We start from the raw sequence: 13,312 nt of genomic DNA, 5'->3' as shown, positions 1-13,312 counted from the left end.
CACAAAACCAGCCCTACAAAAAATATTGAAAGGGGTCCTCTAAGCAAAGAGAGAGCCTAAAAGCAACATAGACCGGAAAGGAACAGAGACAATTACAGTAACAGTCACCTTACAGGCAATACAGTGGCACTAAATTCATATCTTTCAATAGTTACCCTGAATGTGAATGGGCTCAATGCCCTAATCAAAAGACACAGGCTATCAGATTGGATAAAAAAAAACCAAACAAGACCCATCAATATGCTGTGTACAGGAGGCTTATTTTAGACGCAAACACCACCAGACAGAATGTGATGGGTGGAGAACCACTCGTCATGCTAGTGGACATGAGAAGAAAGGGGGAGTAGCCATCCTTATATCAGACATACTAGATAGTAAACCAGAGTATAATAATGATAAAGAAGGACAGTATATCATAATAAAGGGGTCTACACCACAAAAAGATCTAACAATTTTAAATATTGATGCCCCTAACTTGGGAACACCCAAATATATAAACCAATTAATAACAAAATGAAAGACAAACTTTGAAAATAATACAATAATTGGAGGGGACTTTAACACACCAATCACAGCAATGCACGGATCATCTAAGCAAATCACCAAGAAAACAGGGCTTTGCATGTCATACTGGACCAGATGGCCCTAACAGAAATGTTGAGAGCACTTCATCCTAAAACAATTAGTAGTAGTAGTAGTAGTAGTAGTAGTTTTTCAGCTGCTGAGCTAGGTCAGACAGCTTTTGGTTTGAGGGCATGTGTTTCAAGGACTGGCACTGTGTCCAATGATGTGGCGAGTCCATCTCCCAGTACTTACTTGTTTCATAAAACTCCCCCTCTGCCAGGAGTCTGGAGTCATTGTACACATTTTGCACATGGGGTCAGATGGATATTCAATCATTCATGGTCCCTGTGCTGAGCTGGGTTGGAGGGCTCCAAAGTAGTAGTGTGCTCAGTGCACGATAAGGATGTGGACTCAGCTTTCCTGTGCTGAGCGGTGTTCTCAACCCAGAGGTGTGGGGCCCAGGTGGCGAGAATCCTCGGTGCTCTGATTTCCAGTGTCCCGCTCCCATATAAGAAATGGGAATGTGCCCCTGAGTAGCCAGACCATACTCACAGTGTGAAACTGGTCTAGGAGTTGCCAGGTGCATGGCAGGAGCTGTGGGCAGGTGGCTTGGAATGGGCAGGGACAGAGAAGTGGGCAGAGAATTTGAGGAATAGCAGGAAGAGCTGTGGCTGAGGGCCATTTCTCTCCTTAGTGCAGCTTCAGTCTTTGTGAGGCTTTTATAACAGCCCTGGGGCATCACAATGCCTTCTTGTGATGTCACAACTATGTCCTGGCCAATCACCAGGACATTCTCAGGTTGTCCCCATTCGGGTGACCAGTCACCAGGAAGCTCAGATTGCCAACGATCTATGGATTTCTCAGTGTCCCTGCTGACATCATTGTCTGGAAGCCATGTTTTAAAAGAAAGCAGATTAACTTTCCTTCAAGATGAAAAAATCATATTTGGGATGTATTCATAGTGAAGTTCATGGTGAGGGAGAAAGGACTTAACCAGTAGAAAGCTAAATGTGTCACTCATTGTCACCATTCACTAAAACGCAGACACCGATATTAATGAAGACATGGGCCATTAAGACCTCAGGAAACGTCACACTTCCGGGTTAAGTTGATAACATGGCAGTTGAGTAGATGCTACTCTCCCTTCTTCCATCATAGCTTAAGTAAAAGTGTAGAAGATGGTAGATACTATGTTTGGTATATCTTCGCACAATAAACCTAAACCTAGAAAGGATAAAGTTTTGTCAGAAGTCATTACCTGCTTGACAAAACAACATTCAGCTCTCATAGAAGGGGGGGGGACAAAATCCAGCCTGTCATGAAGTTCACAGTCTTCATGTCCAGAATCCAATGAGAAAGATCAAGCGGGAGGAGTTAAGATTTATCTCCTCCCTCGAATACAGCTACAGTGTTATCAGATCATTCTGAAACACCCAGGACATCAATCAAGTATCTGAGAAAACAAGTGTTGCAGGTCTACAAGTAGAAAAGTGACCACCATTTGGAAGGTAGGAGGTGTGGAGACGTAAATCTGGTGTGACATAGCTGAGGATACAGGGGAGGGGAGGGGGGCTTGAGGAGGATACAGCAAAGTTTTATAAGCAGCGGAGCACAAAATGGTAACATTTAGAAGTTTGCTCTTTTGGGGGTGTTCCTGGCTTAAAGGTGCTTAGTTGGGGAAGCCAGGTGGAATCCTGGGTGTGACAGAGTGGTCTCAGGATCCATGGAGTCTCATGAAAATGGGAGGTGCCGGAGTGTGACAAAGTTCCCAGACTTCTAAAAGTTAAAAATAGAGCTACCTTACGACACAGCTTTAGGAACGGGATCCCTGCCTGAGAACAGTAAGTCTAGCTGCCAGCTTTCTGCTTTGAATTTCCATAAACCGATTCATGGTTGTGCGATCGCTTTCCTGACATAGGGTGGCAAAAGGCAGCAGCATGGGAGATCCTCCATGAGGGGAACCACACGAATCCATGCTGAACATTTGGAGTTTTGGAACTCAGTCCCATGCCTGAGCTAAAAACGCTTGGACACAGGCAGGGTGAACATATGGTTTTGACGGTAACCAGGGAAACAGAGAGATGGATTACAAAGAATGAGAGTTGGACTTCTTCTTTGCTGATTTGGATGCCTTATATTTCTTTTTGTTGTCTGATTGCTGAGGCTAGGACTTCCTGTACTAGGTTGAACAGCAGTGGTGAGAGTGGACATGCCTGCCGTGTTCTTGCACATAGGGGAAAATCTCTGTTTCTCCCTTTTGAGAGTGGCATTTACTTTGGGTCTTTCCTATATGGCCTTTATGGTGTTATGTTCCCCCTCTCTCTACATGGTGGAGTTTTTTTCATGAAACGATGCTGTATTTTGTGGAATGCATTTTCTGCATCTATTGAGAGGGTCCTGTGGTTCTTGTCCTTTCTTTTTTATGTGGTGTTTCATATTGATTTGCAGAGGTTGAACCACCCTTGCAGCCCAGGAATAAATCCCACTTGGTCGTGGTATATAATCCTTTAACTGTGTTGGATCCTATTGGCAGTATCTTGGTGAGAATATATGCATCCTTGTTCAAAAGGGATACTGGTCTGTAATTCTCCTTTCAATGGTGGTCCTTGTCTGGTTTTGGGATCAAGGTAATGCTGGCCCCATAGAATGAGTCTGGTATTTTCCTTCCATTTCTATTTTTTGTAATAGTTTCAGAAATATAGGTATTAATTCTTCTTTAAATGTTTGGTAGAATTCCCCTAGGAAGCCATCTGGCCCTGGACACTCGTGTGTTGGGAGATTTTTGATTATTAATTGAATACTTTGTACTGGTTTGGGGTCTGTTCAGGTTTTCTATAACTTCCTGATTCAGTTTTGGTAGTTTATGTTTCTAGGAATGTATCCATGTCTTCCAGATTGCCCAATTTGTTGAGATATAATTGGTCATATTTTCTTATATCTGTTTGCATTTATTGGGTGTTCATTGTGAGCTCTCCTCTTTCATTTAGGTGTTTATTTATTTGGCTCCTTTCCCTTTCCTTTTGATAAGTCTTACTTGAGCTTTAGCAATCTTATGAATTCTTTCAAAGAACCAGCTCCTAATTTCATTGATCTGTTCTACTGTTTTTTTGTTTTGTTTTGTTTTAATTTCTTTATTAATGATTTCTGCTCTAATCTTTATTATTTCTCATTTCCTGCTGGATTTAGACTTTTTTTTTTTTCTCCACGTTCTCTAGGTGTAAGCTTAGGTTGTGCATTTGATACTTTTCTTGTTTCTTGAGGGGAGCCTGTATTGCTATATACTTCCCTCAAAGCACTGTCATTCCTGCATCCCAATTATTCTCGACTGTCATGTTTTCATTTCCATTTTCTTCCATATTTCCATTTTCTTCCATGTATTTTTTAAATTCTTTATGTATGTTTGACCCATTAATTCTGCAGTAGGACGTTTTTAACCTCCATGTGCTGTGGTCCTTCTATTTTTTCTTGTGTTTGACTTCAAGTTTCATCAGCTTGTGGTCTGAACATATGCATGGCACGATCTCAAACTTTTTCAAGAAGTTGAAGCCTGACTTATGACCAAGTATGTAATCCATTCTGGAGAATGTTCCATGTGTACACAAGAAGAATGTAATTTCTGCTGCTTTAGGATGAAATGCTCTGAATATATCTATTAAGTGCAGCTGGTCCAGTGTGTCTTTCAAAGCCCTTATATCCTTGGTTATCTTCTGCTTAGATAATTCATCCTTTGCTATGAGTAGAGTGTTAATGTCCACCACTATTATTGTATTATTATCAGTGAGATTCTTTAAGGTGATTATTAATTAATTTATACATTTGACTGCTCCTAAGTTATGGGCATCAATATTTACATTTGTTAGATCTTCTGGTTGGATGACCCTTTTATGATGATATATTGTCCTTCTAGATATCTTTTAATCTTTGTTTTAAAATCTGTTTCTTCTGGCATAAGATTCCAGCTTTCTTTTGATGTCCATTAGCATGATAATTGGTTCTCACCCCCTCATTTTTAAATCTAGAGGTGTTTTTGTATCTAAAATGAATCTCTTATAGGCAGTATATTGATGAGTGTTTTTTTTTTTTTTTGTATAACAATTTTTTAATCCATTCTGACACCTTCTGTCTTTTGATTGGGCCATTTTATTCATTTATATTTATAGTAAATATTGAAAAATATGAATTTAGTGCCATCGTGTTACTTGTAATGTTGCTGTACCTGTGGATTTTCTGTTCCTTTCTGGTCTTTGTTACTTTCGGGATCTCTTTCTGGTCTATGTGTCCCCTTTAATATTTCTTGCAGGGCTGGGTTGGTGTACATGAATTCCTTTAATTTTGTGTATCTGAAAAACAGCCTAGCTGGATATAGTATTCTTGGCTGCATATTTTCCCAACGTAGCACATTGAATATGCCAGTCCTTTCTGGCCTGCCAGGTCTCTGTGGACAGGTCTGCTACCAGCCTTATCTGTCAACCTTTGTAGTTTCAGAACATCTTGTCCCAAGCTGCTTTTAGGATTTTCTCTTTATCTTTGAAATTTGCAAGTTTCACTACAGTATGTTGTGGTGTTGAGTTCTTTTTGTTGATTTTGAGGGGAGTTCTCTGTGTCTCTTGGCTTGAATGCCTGTTTGTCTTCTGATTTAAGGAAGTTCTGAACTTTAATTTGTTCGAATAAACCTTCTGCCCCCTTTGCCTACTCCTCTTCTGGGACCCCTGCAATACAGATATTATTTCACTTATGGAGTTGCTGAGTTCCCTATGTCTACCTTCATGATCTAATAGTTGTCTTTCCTATTTCAGTCGTGATAGTACGCATGTTCAGCTTCCTTATTTTCCATAACTTTGTCTTCTGTATCACTGATTTCCTCTTCTGTTTCATTCATCCTCATTTTTATGGCCTGCACATGAGACTGCATCTCAGTAATAGCAGTTTTATTTTCGGCCTGACTAGATTTTAGAATTTTATGTCTAGAGTCAGGGATTCTCTTGCGTCTTCTATGCTTTTTTCAAATCCAGCTAGTATTTTTATAATCTTGGTTTGGAGTTCTAGTTCAGATATCCTATATCTGTATTGACTAAATCTGTGGCTACGAGTACTACCTCCTTTCTCTTGTGTTAAATTCCTCCATCTCCTCAAATTCACAACCTAAACTTATATCTAAAGGACATAGAAAAGGAACAGAACATAAAGCCTATAGCAAGCAGAAGAAGGGTAAGGTTTGGATCACAGATATATGATATAGAGAAAAAGAAAACAAAATAGTAGAACAGATCAATGAAACTAAGCTGGTTCTTTCAAAGAATTAATAAAACAGATAAACACCAAGGCAGAATTCTCAACATGAAAGAGAAAGGAATCAAATAAGCAAAATCATGAATGAAAGAGGAGAGATCACAAACACCACCACAGAAACACAAACAATTTTAAGAGAATGTTATGAACATTTATATGCCAAGAAACTGGTCATCTGGAAGAAATGAATAAATTCTTAGAAACATGCATACTATCAAGACTGAAATAGGAAGAAATAGGCAATTTGAACAGATCCAAAACCCACAAAGAAGTTGATTCAGTAATCAGAAATGTCCCAAAAAACAAAAGTCAAGGGCCAAATGGCTTCCTAGGGGAATTCTACCAGACATTTATAGAATAAGTTAATACCTTATTCTTCTCAAACTGTTCCAAAGAGTAGACACGGAAGGAAAACTTCCAAATTCATTCTATGAGTGCAGCATTACCCTGACACCAAAACTAATAGACTAAACTAAAAAAAGAACAGGTCATTACCCCTGATGACTATGCATGCAGATATTCTCAATAAGATACTAGCAAATCCAACCCAACAGTCCATTAAAAGAATTATTCACCATGAGCAAGTGAGACTTATTCCTAGGCTGCAAGGGTGGTCAATATTCAGAAATGTATCGAAGTGATACAGCAAATTAATAAAAGAAAGGGTAAGAACCATATGATCCTTTCAGTAGGTGCAGAAAACAAAACAAAACAAAACATTTGAAAAAGTAGAGCATCCATTCTATGTAAAAGCCTTCAACAAAGTTGGGATAGATGGAACAAAAGTCAACACAGCAAAAGCCATATATAAAGACCCTTGGCCAATATCATCCCCAGAATAGGAAAACTGAGAGCTTTTCCATTACCGTCAGGAATAAGACAGGGAAGTCCACTGTCACCAATATTATTTAACATAGTACTGGAGATCCTAGACTTAACAATCAGGCAACAAAAAGAAAATTACAAAACAAGACACAAAACATCCAAATTGGCAAGAAACATGTTCAACTTTCAGTATATGCAGATGACATGATAGTCTATGTATAAAACTTAAAAGACCCTACCATCAAATTTCTGGGCTGATAGATATATTCAGCAGTGTTGCAGGATATAAAACCAATATACAGTAATCTGTTGCATTTCCAGTAATGAAGCAGCAGAAAGGCAAATCAAGGAATCAGTCTCATTTACAATAGCACCAAACCCAAGATACCTAGGAATAAACCTAACCAAAGAGGTAGAGATTTCCACACTGAAAACTATAGAACACTTAAAGAAATTGAAGAGGACAAAAAGAAATGGAAAACCATTCCATGCTAATGGATTGGAAGAATATTGTTAAAATGTCTATACTACCATGACCAATCTACACATTCACTGCAGTCCCTTTCAAAAACGAGCAGCATTTTTCACAGAACTAGAACAAGTAATCCTAAAATTTGTATAGAACCACAAAAGACTCTGATAGCCAAAATAATTCTGAAAGAGAAAAACAAAACTGGAAGAATTACGTTTCCAGATTTTAAGCTCTATTACAAAGCGGTAGTCATTGAGATAGTATTGTACTGGTGCTTAAACAGACACATAGATCGATGGAACAGAATAGAGAACCAAGAAATGGACCCTGGATCAATCTTCAACACATCGTGAAAGAAAATATCTGGTGGAAAAAGAAGATAGTCTCTTCCACAAATGATGTTGGGAAAACTGGATTGCATGATGGCAGAAGAATGAAACTGGACCATTTTCCTAAACCATACACAAAAATAAATTCAAAACAGTTGAAAGACCTAAATGTAAGACAGGAAACCATCCAAAACCTAGAGGAGAACACAGGCAGTCGCTTCTTTGCCATGAGTCATAGAAATTTATCATGAAATATGTCTCCTGAGGCAAGGAACCTAAAGCAAAAAGGAACTATTGGGACTTCATCAAGGTAAAAGCTTCTGCACCCTAAAAGAAACAATCAGTACAACTAATGGCAACCTACAGAATGGGAGAAGGTATTTGCAAATGTCTTAACAGATGAAGGGTTATCATCCAAAGTCCATAAAGAAATTAACAAACTCAGCAACCCAAAATTTAATTTTCCAGCTAAGAAATGGGCAGAAGATTTGAACAGACATTCTTCCAAAGAAAACATACAGAGAGCTAACAGACAGATGAAAATACTTTCAACAGCATTCAACTTCATGTAAATGCAAGTCAAAATCAAGATGCGATACTACCTCACAACTGTCAGAATGGCTAAAATTAACAAAACAGGAAACAACAGATGTTGGCGATGATGTGGAGCTAGAGGAAGCCCTGACACTCTTTGTGGGAATGCAAACTGGCACAGCTACTCTGGAAAACCATATGGAGGTGTGGCAAAAAGTTAAAAATTGAACTACCCAATGACACAACAATTGTACTGCTAGGTATTTAGCTGAAGGACACAAAAATACTTATTCCTAAGGGCACATGCATCCCCATGTTTATAGTAGTATTATCAACAATAGTGACATTATAGAAAGAGACCAAATGTCTATCAACTGATAAATATGCAAAGATGTTACATAACACATTCATCAAAAGAATGAAATCTTGCCATTTCCGATGAAGTCAACAGAACATGAGTGTGTTATGCTAATGAAATTATGTCAGTCAGAGAAAGGCAAATACCATATGGTGTCACTCACATGTGAAATTTAAAAACAAAACAGATAAACAGAGGGGTATAAAATTACAACACAAACATCAACAACAACATCAACAACAGCAAAAGGGAAGCAAACCATAAGGAACTGCTAAATATAGTAAACAAACTGAGGGTTGATGGAGAGATTTAGAGGGGGATGTGCTAAATTCATTATTGGAATATATGTGTTGTGATGAGCTATGGGTGTTACATGTAAGTGACGAAGCATTAAATTCTACACCTGAAATCAATTTCACCATATATGTTACCTAACTAGAATTTAAATAAAAATTTGGAATTAAAAAAAAAAACAACTTTGCACATAATGAACATGTATAGACTTATTCTAATATCATTGGCACACACATTATTTCATACTTCTATGGAGTATACACCAAAATAGATCATATTCTGAGCTGCAAAATACACCTTTACAAAGGTAATAGAAGTCATATAGTGTCTGTTGGCCGAACATAGTGGAATGAAACTAGAAATCAATGTCAGAAAGCTAAATTAAACATTCCATCATATGTGGGGATTAAACACATGTCTAAATAACATGGGGAAACACATAAATCTCAAGAAACATTTTATTTTTCTAAAGTTTACTTATTTATAATCACTACAACCAACATAGGGATTGAACTCATCACCCCAAGATCAAGAGCCACATCCTCTTCTGACTGAGCCAGGCAGTTGCCCCTAAACTGTTGAAATACATAAAAATAAAACAAAACTTAGTGAATTTTATGGGATGCAGAGGCACAGTGCTTACTTGGAAATGTGTTGTGTTGAATTCATGTATTAAGGAAAAAAAGTCTAATATCAATAATTTACATTCGCATCTCAGGAAATATAAATGCTAGATCAAATTAAATACATTGTAATGAAAAAGAAGAAAAGAAGATGGGAATAATAAAAATTAGAGGAGAAATCGTGAAATCAATAGAGAAAATCGAAAAATGCAAAAAAATAACATATTCTTTGAAATTAGGTGATTGGGATGAAGGAGTGCCCTTGTTGGGATGAGCACTAGGTGATTTATGGAAGTGTTGAATCAGTATATTGTACACCTGAAAGTAATATTACACTCTGTGTTAACTGAGTAGAATTTAAATAAATACTTACAAAAATGATTAATGAAATGAATAAAACTCTAATCAGGCTAATTAAGTAAAATGTGAGAGAGTAGACACAATTTATTAACAGCAGAAATAAAAGAGGGGACATGATGACTGCTCCCATTGAAATTAAAAGGATAGTAAAAGAATATTATAAATCACTCTATGGTGAGAAATTTAATAATTTAGTGGAAATGGGCAAATTCTTTGAAAGACACAATTTGCCAAAACTCATTAAGAAGGAATAGACGAAATGAATAGGTCTATGTCTATTGAATAAATTGAATAAATAATTAATAACCTCCCAAAACAGAAACGCAGGCCCAGGTGGGTTCCCTGGCAAATTTTATTAAACTTTGAAGGAACAGATTAATTTAATTATCTACAATTCCTCAGAGTATAAAAGCAACTGAAACATTTCTGATTCCTTCTGTGATATCACCATTACCCCATTATGATAGAAATGATAGAAAAAAACTACACATCAGTGTCTCTTATGAACATAGATGCGAACCGCCTCAAAAAATTATTACACATTGAATGCAACAATGTATAAAAAGAGTTATACACCACAACGATGTGGATCTATTCCTGGTATGAAAGATCGATTTAACATTCCAAAATCATGAGTGTTTTGTAGTTCCTTGAGTATAGATCCTTTACCTCTTTGGTTAGGTTTATTGCGAGGTATCTTATGGTTTTTGGTGCTATTGTAAATGGAATCGTTTCTCTAATTTCTCTTTCTACAGTTGCAAGGTTAGTATATAAGAAAGCAACTGATTTCTGTGCATTGATTTTGTATCCTGCCACATTACTGAATTGCTGTATGAGTTCTAGTAATTTGGGGGTGGAGTCTTTTGGGTTTTCCACATAAAGTATCATGTTGTCTGCGAAAAGAGAGAGTTTGACTTCTTCTTTGCCAATTTGAATACCTTTTATTTCTTTTTGTTGTCTGATTGCTGTTGCTAGGACTTCTAGTACTATGTTGAACAACAGTGGTGAGAGTGGGCGCCCTTGACGTGTTCCTGATCTGAAGGGAAAGGCTCTCAGCTTTTCCCCATTGAGGATGATATTCTCTGTGTGTTTTTCATAGATGGATTTTATGAACTTGAGGAATGTTCCCTCTATCCCTATACTCTGGAGAGTTTTAATCAGGAAAGGATGTTGTATTTTGTCAAATGCTTTTTCTGCATCAATTGAGAGGACCATATGGTTCTTGTCCCTCCTCTTATTAATGTGTTCTATCACATTGATTGATTTGCGAATGTTGAATCACCCTTGCATCCTGGGGATAAATGCCACTTGGTCGGGCACCTGGATGGCTCAGTTGCTTAAGCGACTGCCTTCGGCTCAGGTCATGATCCTGGAGTCCCAGGATCGAGTCCCGCATCAGGCTCCCTGCTCGGCAAGGAGTCTACTTCTCCCTCTGACCCTCCTCCTTCTCATGCTCTCTCTCATTCTCTCGCTCTCAAATAAATAAATAAAATCTTTAAAAAAAAAAATCCCACTTGGTCATGGTGGATGATCCTTTCCATGTATTGTTGGATCCTATTAGCTAGGATTTTGTTGAGGATTTTGGAATCCATATTCATCAGGGATATCGGTCTGAAATTCTCCTTTTTGATGGGGTCTTTACCTCATTTGGGGATTAAGGTAATGCTGGCCTCATACAATGAGTTTGGAAGTTTTCCTTTTGTTTCTATTTTTTGAAACAGCTTCAGTAGAATAGGTATTATTTCTTCTTTGAATGTTTGGCAGAATTCCCCAGGGAATCCATCAGGCCCTGGACTCTTGTTTTTTGGGAGGTTTTGGATCACTGTTTCAATCTCGTTACTGGTTATTGGCCTATTCAGGTTGTCAGTGTCTTCCTGTTTCTGTCTTGGCAGCTTATAGGTTTCCAGGAAGGCCTCCATTTCATCCAGATTGCTCAGTATTGGCATATAGTTGTTGATAAAAATTTCTAATAATTATTTCTATTTCCTTGGTGTTAGTCGTGATCTCTCCCCCTTCTTTCATAATCATTTAATGCAATTCATTATATCAACAGACTAAATTATAAAATAATCACAACTCCATATTAATACATAAAATCCATTGTACAGTATCTGATACCCACTCAAAAATTAAAACTCTCGGGGCACCTCCACATCAGGCACCCTGCTCCACGGGAAGCCTGCTTCTCCCTCTCCCACTCCCCCTGCTTATGTTCCCTCTCTCACTGTGTCTCTCCCTGTCAAACAAATAAAATAAAATAAAATAAATAAAATAAAATAAAAAATAAAATAAAATAAAATAATATAAAATAAACCTCTCAGTAGGGTTGCTGGAGTGGGGGTTGGGGTGGGAGGGATGGGGTGACTGGGTGATAGACACTGGGGAGGGTATGTGCTCTGGTAAGCGCTGTGAATTGTGCAAGACTGTTGAATCTCAGATCTGTACCTCTGAAACAAATAATGCAATATATGTTAAGGAAAAAAAAAAAGAAGAAGAAGAAGGTAGCAGGAGGGGAAGAATGAAGCGGGGGAAATCGGAGGGGTAGACGAACCATGAGAGACAATGGACTCTGAAAAACAAACTGAGGGTTCTAGAGGGGAGGGGGGTGTGAGGATGGGTTAGCCTGGTGGTGGTTATTGAGGAGGGCACATTCTGCATGGAGCACTGGGTGTTATGCACAAACAATGAATCATGGAACACTTCATCTAAAACTAATGATGTAATGTATGGGGATTAACATACAAATAAAAAAAATAAAAAAATTAAAAAAACCTCTCAGTAAACTGGGGCAATAGAGGTAACAGTTCAACTTGAAAAAAAAAAAAAACTACAAGAAACTTCCTGCCAAATTTATACTTAATGGTGGGAAACTAGAAGCCTTCCCACTAAGATCAGGAGGAAGGCAGATATGATCCCTCTCACTACTCCTTTTCAGCATTGGGCAGAAAGTAGTAAGAAATACAATTAGACAAGGAACAGAAAAGAAACGTATATACATGGAGAAGGAAAAGTTAAAAACACTGTTGTTCATGCTTGAGCTATTTATTGGATAGAAAACCCAAAAGAGTTGACAAAGCACTCGTGAAAATGATAAGTAATTTACCAAATTTGCAAGACAAAATTTTAATATACCAACTGCAACCCTACCATATTCCATCAATGAACAAGTGTAATATGAACTGGAAAACACAATATCATTTACATTGGCACTAAGGGGGAAAAAAAGAAAAAAGGAAGAAAGAAAAAGAAAGAAAATTGTTGGGTACAAATGTAATACAATATGTACCAGATCTCTATGGAAAATGGTGCAGAATTCTGATGACTGCAATTAGAACTGAATAAACGATGAGATGCTCCATTTTCAAGGATAGGAGAACTTAATGTGAAGATACTGGTTCTATTTGTTTAGATTCATAGATCTACTGAAATACCAATGAAAATTCCATCAAGTTATGTTGCGGACATTGACAATGTGATTATATACTTATGTGGGAGAAAAAAGACCTAAAATAGCCAACACTATATTGAAAAGGAAGAATGTTGAAAGATGAGTGATATCCAAATTCAAGATTTTCTACAAAGTTGCACAAATCATGACTGGCTGTCTGGTGTGAGAATAAATGAAGACATCAATGGCAAAAAAAAAAAAAAAAAAAAAAAAAAA

The sequence above is a fragment of the Neomonachus schauinslandi genome, chromosome 7, assembly GCF_002201575.2.
Source record: "Neomonachus schauinslandi chromosome 7, ASM220157v2, whole genome shotgun sequence".
In the NCBI taxonomy this organism is placed as follows: domain Eukaryota; kingdom Metazoa; phylum Chordata; class Mammalia; order Carnivora; family Phocidae; genus Neomonachus; species Neomonachus schauinslandi.
Note: the sequence above shows the minus strand (reverse complement) of the source record.